Source organism: Thermobia domestica, chromosome 1 (genome assembly GCF_964235325.1).
Source record: "Thermobia domestica chromosome 1, izTheDome1.hap1.1, whole genome shotgun sequence".
In the NCBI taxonomy this organism is placed as follows: domain Eukaryota; kingdom Metazoa; phylum Arthropoda; class Insecta; order Zygentoma; family Lepismatidae; genus Thermobia; species Thermobia domestica.
The window spans coordinates 378,624,220-378,631,985 of NC_137454.1; the positions used below are offsets into that span (position 1 = coordinate 378,624,220).

Genomic DNA, 7,766 nt, shown 5'->3' on the forward strand with positions numbered 1-7,766 from the left:
GATGACATCGAGATGTGTCTTGTCTTCACAGCAAAACGGATGAAGCACTTGAAATTATCTTTTAAATATACTGTATTTAGCATTTGGTCCAGTCGGATTCATTAACACATATGTCGTAAGAGGAACAGATGGATATAAACACCTTATTTTAAAATATGTGAGCCCATCTTCCGTTGTCCTTAAAAATCCACTTTTGAGGGGGGAAATGGGGCAAGTTCCAAATAAGGTGGTCAATATGTAAAAGTGACGTCGTGTTTGTCTGTCCGATCATCACGGGAAATCAAATCAGCCGTTTGAAATAAATATTTGAATACATTTAGTACTTGGAAGAAAATGGTTAGCTGACGTTCACTAGACACTTGACAAAACTTCGATACAAATTAGAGGATAGTCAGCTATGCCTAAATCTAATATTGTAGGTGGAAGTGAAAACGACGAACGAAGTAACAGCGGATTAAAATTTAGCATTAGAAGTCATTGAAAAACAGAATGTGATGCGCGAAAACGAGAAAAAAAGAAAAGAAAAAACGTAACGTTGCCAACGACAACACTCTGGATGGTGCTTATCGAAAGACCCATAAACGCTATTCATTAGCTCATTCTTCACGGTTTGGATTGCAAGAAATAAAACTATTTCTTCGTGCTAATACGCCTCTCAAAACGAAATGTTATATTTCTGCAAATTTTGTTTTTCTCACATGACTGGATATTTTTTAAAAAATTCTATTGTGCTGAAGAAAAAAACATATGACAAGCTGTATTTGATCTGAAGACCCCATGATCTTTACTACATGCTGTTATTCATTACATCAGCGAGACGTTGTTTGCAATGACATTGATACATTGAGTGGTTTGTTCGAGAAAGTTGCTTGTCTCGATCTTGTTTACTCTTTAGGTTTTTCGTAGAATACATGAAAAAGAAATACATTTTTCGCTTAGATATCCAGGAATCCTGTTTTAACTGATCAGAAAACAGCAATCTACTGGTAAAATGATATGGGATAATGTGTAGCATTTTGTTTTCACGCCATCGATAGCAGCAAGGGGCACATGAATTACATAAAAAGAGAGTGTGTTGTTATGAACTACTAATATCTTTTTCAAAAAAAATATACGTGTTACTTCGTAGCTCAGGGGATAAGTGAGAGATTACAATACACAAGTTCGCACGATCGAGTCTTGTCCACTGCTATTATGTTTTTTTCATTTTCATTGTTTAACGGTGAAAGTGACGTAGATACATTTTCATTGGCATTCAAAAAAAAAAAAGAATGGAAGGGAATACGTAGCCCTGAAAAGGGCTGTTTATATATAAGTGTCTAATAGGAGGTCCAATGACCTACATCGATGACTGCCTGGAGCCTTCTGGGCATGCTTTCGGTAAGTCTGCGGAGAAAGCGTTCACTACGGGAGACTTCCTCCCAGCTGTTTTCAACGATTTCCCATAGTTGATTTTTTGTGGATGGAGGCGGGTAAGGCCAGTTCTCCTTCATCACCCTTTTGACCTCTGCCCATACTGTCTCAATTATATTCATATCGGCTCCACACGGTGGCTAATCTAGGACCTCTAAATCAGCCTGCTGCGAGAGCCAATTCTGAACTAATTGACATATATGAACCGGAGACCTGTCGTGCTGAAACTGGATTACTCCATCGGTGTAGATAAAACGCACAGATTGCAACATAACATCCAGAAGGATATGTAAATATTGCTCACCTGTAAGACGCCCCTCTACCCTATGGAGTACTCCAAGACACTGTGATGTCATGAAACCCCAAGCAGATACAGATACGCGTCCACAGTGACGTTTGTGGAAAACATATCTAGGATCATGCCTGGAGCCTCTCGGACGACACACGACTACTGGGCCATTATTTGAGGAAGAAAATGTGCATTCGTCTGTGAAGACAACATGTCTCCAATCACGGTTCACATTTTCTTCCGCAAACTGAAGCCGTCGTCTTATATGCTCTTCCGAGAGGAATTCTTTCACCGCAGCACGACGGGCGTGAAGATTAGCTTCCCTAAGACGCCGTACAGCAGTATCTCGAGATCCTGGAAAAGCTGATGCGTGCCGAAGTTGTCTGGCGGTCATGTTGGGATTAAGTCGCGCAGCAGCTCTGCCGTGTCGTGACAAAACGCTGTAACTTTGGCGAAGAAGTTTTGCGAAAATGAGCCTTAAAGTTTTCATCCGAAAATGTGATCTGTATCGTGTAGAAATAGTGTATCTTGACTTTGGAAACACGTGGTTACATGTAATATTACGTAAATGCATGTTGTGTGATTAAATTTGGTGAAAATTGATTGGTTGACCATTATTGCCTAGTTACACTGGTTCTACACGATACAGATCACATTTTCGGATGAAAACTTTACGGCTCATTTTCGCAAAACTGCTCCGCCAAAGTTACAGCGTTTTGTCACGACACGGCAGAGCTACAAGCTGCGCATCCTGCTCAGGTGTCGTCATACGACGCCTACCACTACCTCGGCGCCACATAGTTTCTCCAGTCTCTCCAAAACGCTTTATCCTCTTCTGTGCTGTTCTTGGTAAAACTCCACACCTTTCAGCGGCTTGTGAAGCGCAATAGCCTTCTTGCACTAAAGCAAGAACACGCTCTTTTCTATTCTCAGCCATTTCTGACTTCTACCCTTTTCACGAGTTGCACGTTGAATGAGCACCCCTTTTAGTTGAAGCTATTAAACGACATGCGCAGTTGGTTACTCCAAGAGCTAGTAAGATCGTAGTTCTTATTTGCTAAGAGGCAGAAAACACGTTATTTCGATATATGTTGTTTGACTACAAGAGAGCACTTCACAACTGATTACTGAGTGATAAGATCTGTGGTATTCTGTTCAACTTTCCTTTAGGCAATTTTAAACGTAATAGACAATATTTGTCTGACATTGTCAGTGCCTGAGGCAGAAGACAAAATCAATGAAAATGTTTTCAACATAACATTTTCAATTTATGTTTATCTCCTATCCGTTTTTGTTACCTTTAGAAATATCAGCTCTCTTTTTTTGGCCCGTATAAGGAAATGCTATTGTGGTTTTCCAACGTTCAATATTTTTGGCAAAATTAACACTTTCAAATAAAGCTAAACAAGCATATGTTTCAGAGACCAAACAATATGTAAAGTTCTACTTTCCAGTTAGGCAACATTCCTTCAAAAAATTGCAACTATAGTTTGCATCTCAAGTAATAGAGTAAATGTGCCAGTAGTCGACCATTTAAGAAGATTTTCAACTTTGTTAAAGTACTAAAAAATCATTTTTTACTAATAACTTTTACTGCATGTGTCATTAGAAAGAACAGTGTTTAAATTTTACGTTTGTGTAGCTCGCATAGGAAATCTTTTATAAATAATTACACAGGAAAAAGAAAATACCAGAAACCCTGAAAAAAAAACAGAAGTCGGCATATGAAAACCAAAGGTCAGCCATTACTTTAACCAGTACTCAGCCACACTATAAAATTGACTTTTTTAATGGAATTTTAGAGATCAATTCCTCAGTAGCAAATTAAGGGACAAATATATTGCACTCAGAGTTCCTAGAAAGAAAAACTACGTGGAAAACAGGCCCGCAACTAGAGGGAGCTAGGGAGCCTGGCCCTCCTAAACTGTTCGTGGCCCCTCCAGACCTCAACACAAAAAACACAATTTAGATATGTGTAAGAGATTTTTAATGACTTGCCCCCCTAACATATCTATGCCCTCCCAAACCTCTGTGGCTAGAAGCAGGCCTGGTGGAAAATATATTGCGATACAGGAAAAAAGACTTCTTGTATGATATTTACCATAAACTAAGAAAAATGTGCCTCGGCCTAGACTAGCCTATTTAAATTAATATATAGGCCTATTTATATTTACATTGATATTTATATTTAGCTATGACATTAACCCTTTAATATGAAGTTCATTAAGCACATTCAGGACACATAAGCATTTGTTTAGCAGGTTCCTCGTACGATAATTCACTGAGGCACGTGCATTTTAAGTGGTACCAGTGATCACAAAAGTGACACCCAATATATTCAAGTGTATCGTTCTCAATATCACTTATGAATTCTTCTTCAGGCCTTAGACGGCATTTCAACAACTTCTTGCGTCTCGTCTTTTTAACTACTAGTGCTACTTGGCTTGACAGTCCTTTTCGTTTGTTTGACTTAAAATTTTTCCTTTCTTTTGCATTCTCTCCCTTTTTCATTTTAGACGTTCCTCTTCTAGTTTTCTTTTCTTTTCGTTCTTTACCATCTGATAATTTCTCCATGCTTGGGAGGATACTGCACTTTGAACTTTTTCTCTGGGCACATGTTTGGTAGTTTTGTTTTTGATTGGAGCTAGCCAGAAAAGATGCTAATCAAAGCCAGATGATATGGAAGTATTTTACGAAGGTTTTCTTTGAATTTCTTCTGAGATCATATGGAGTTATTTCTGGCTCTACTGACTGTAGAAACGGAAGCAGACCTTTCACCTTGCGTCGCTTCAGTACAAGATCCCATAACGGATATGTTGTTTTCCTGGTTTGAGTCAGACGTAACGTCTATTTCTGATATCGAAGATATATTTGTAGGCTCTAGACGGCCAATTGCTAAAATTTGGTATGTTCCAGGACTAAGATATCGAACATTTCACTAGCAAGTATCTACTGATAGCAGATCGATCCTCTTCGGACAGAACAATAGCCTTATATGTGTTCATTAGTGTAGAATAAGAAGACTCTTTGGATAGAGTATCCTCAACGCACCTGATTGCAAAAACATCTGACACTGAGTCTATTCCAGTAGATGTCTTTGGACTGGTTGAAAGAAACGCTAAATCACGCGTTCTTGAACTGTTAGACATATTTTCCTCACGCTCACAGTGAGTTAGAATGTAAATATTTATGATTATTCTGTATTGTTTCGGCAATCAGGCAACTCTAGGAACAGAGCAGATAAGAACAGATAATAATAATAATAATAATAATAATAATAATAATAATAATAATAATAATAATAATAATAATAGTTGAAGATCAATTGCAGCCTTGGAATTAAAAACGTGCAGAAACGCGACATTGTGCGGAGTAATTTAAAAAAATAAATCAATTAGATATTGATAACCCTTACTTCCTCATAGCTACCTTAGATTAAAAGACTAAGCTATGATCAGGGTCAAGGGCTTCGATCCTGTTAGGGCCGGGGGGCCGGGCCCCCAAAGCTTATGTGGGCCCCCTATTGTATTTATGAATATACAATATTTGGCATAATTTGAATGCAATTTGTCTTAAAATCCTAACCTTCTGCATCCGAATGACCCCCAAATTTACAAGGAAATCGGCGCCCTTGATTAGGGTAAAATAAATACTCATTACCTGTCCTTTTTAAATTTTAGAGAAATAATTCAGACCAGCCATAAATCCTTAACCTTTTTTCCCTCAGTTCTAGAAAAATACAAGAATTGAAATGGTTACAATGCCAGACTGATATTAAAGTACGGGACAAAAATAAACTACCAACATCGTCATAAGTTTTAATGGCATTTTCGATCGTTTAATTTTGTCCCGTACTTTATAACTGTATTATACTTGTATGATGCAATTAGTGACATCAAAACAGTTACTTTTTCATTAAATCGTTAGAAAAGTCTTCTACGTATTAGTTAAGTATCTTAGTTGTATGTCATGTGTCATTTAAATTGAATGAATGATAAGTGGATGACTACTGGAGTATATGTATCCAGTAGTCGTCCGTTGAAAGTAATGGAGGGCTGACCATTGGAAATTGAAGTGAAGAGTCATTTCCAGTAGTCAGCCCCTAATGGCTGACTACCGGAAAACGTTATCAAAAATGCAACTTGTAGTCAGCCCCCTTATTTCTAAGCAATATCTTGTTTTGTATCATAAACCACGAATTTTTAATAAGCTACGTTACATTCATGCATAGAAGAAAGCAATAACTCGTACTATTTTACAATAATATAATTTTAACTTAACTTTGAAGTAAAGCTTCTTCCTTATTTTTTTATTAACAAAATGCGCACTTTGCTCACTTGCATCAGCAGACCTCAAATAATAATTTTTCTTTTCTGCCACGAGGAGTCACACCAGGTCAGAACAAATGAGGTTGAATACTGGAGCTCTGATTTAAGTTGTAGTTGATTATTTGTTTGATAACAAGCTACTGTATGTTTATTTAATATGCTTTTTACTGAAAAATGGCTGACTACTGGAGACGGCTGACTTTAGGCACACTTACCCTCCTAACTAACTAACTAATTCTATGGTCTATGGAACCCGGAGGTTCAATGCCGCATTCACAAAAGCTCTCCACTGACTTCTATCCTTAGCTAACTGGATCCAGTTTCTACTTTGTATTCCTATTTCTGCGAGATCCATCTTAATATTGTCCTCCCATCTGCGCCTAGGTTTTCCTAATTATAAGCTCAAGTAATATGTAACATAATAATAATAATAATAATAATAATAATAATAATAATAATAATAATAATAATAATATCTTAGTATCAAACTTTAAGCGATTTTTATATGATGCATATATTCATGAAAATAGTCACTACTTGTTATGTACTCATTTGGTGTTCCCCTAGGGTTACTAGGAATTGAAATCAGGATCTCTGACTCTGCAGCAGTCCAGTATGCTAACTGTATGACCACAGATCACGGATCTGACAAAAAAACATTTTCATAACGTTTTGCTACCACTCCTTTTTCCGTATCTATTAAAGTGCCATCCGTGAAGGAATTGTTTTCAATTCTGGGTGAAATCAGTCACTTTTCTCTGGAGAATCGAAATGTCCAATAAGAAATGGGGGTCCCACTTTAAAATTTTAAAGTTATCCCTACCGCCAAAGGGAATGGGGATAGCGGATTTTGTTTAGTATAGTTGAACTATACATATAAAGCAGAAACATATATTCTCATTTTGGGCGTGTGTTTTCAATTTGATATTAACTTAGAAATCTATTTGAACTTTGGTAGTGCTAGCATTTCCATAGCGTCATCTTCGTATACAAACAGATGGTGAATAAAAGTGACAGAGGTTTGAAAGCTGACAGTTTATCTGATTTTGTTTCTATAACCAATTCAAATGTTAAAAATGTAACGTTGTATTTAGAAAAAATAAAATATCCTTATATTGAAAGAAAACCGGACTGGGAACCGAACCGTCAATCATTACTGTAATTTCAAGCGCCTCGCTAAACCCACTTATTTTCTTCTTAATTTACGTCGCGAAAGGCGGCCCCGAATTTCACTTACCAAAGTCTGCTTTCCCCTTATCAGTACTTTCTGTATATTTCCTACTCGGTTATACACGTTTTACAGTAACCTTGAATGATAGGGACACAAACACAGACACGTCGATAACATTTAAAATTCCAAAAGTTCTCCCATCGGGAATCAAACCCGGTACCCTGTACACCACAGACACACATGCTAGCCACTAGACCACACAGCCAAGTTATAAAACCAGCGCGTTTTAATAATTCTACTGGAAATGCACGAGATATGCACTTGTAATACATTGAGTGATTTATTCGAGAGAGGCAAAGCACTTTACTTTGAATTCATTTCTTGGTTTCGTTTCTACTGTGTTGATTCTTTGTATTTTTCGTACACTACTTGAAAAAGCAAATACATTTTTCGCTACGGTGTCCAGAAATACTATTTTAACTGATCATAAAACAGAAATCTTTCGGTGAAATAATATGGGGCAATGTGTGCTATTCTAGTTTCATACCGAGTTCCTTCGTAGCTA

At 37.2% G+C, this 7,766-nt stretch overlaps 1 protein-coding gene across 2 annotated transcripts in view; it reads right to left on the reverse strand.

The window, feature by feature from the left end:
- The window catches only part of LOC145664546 (uncharacterized), a 425,564-nt gene that overhangs the window by 371,150 nt on the left and 46,648 nt on the right, over nt 1-7,766 (reverse strand). The gene's annotated exons all lie outside the window — the stretch shown is intronic.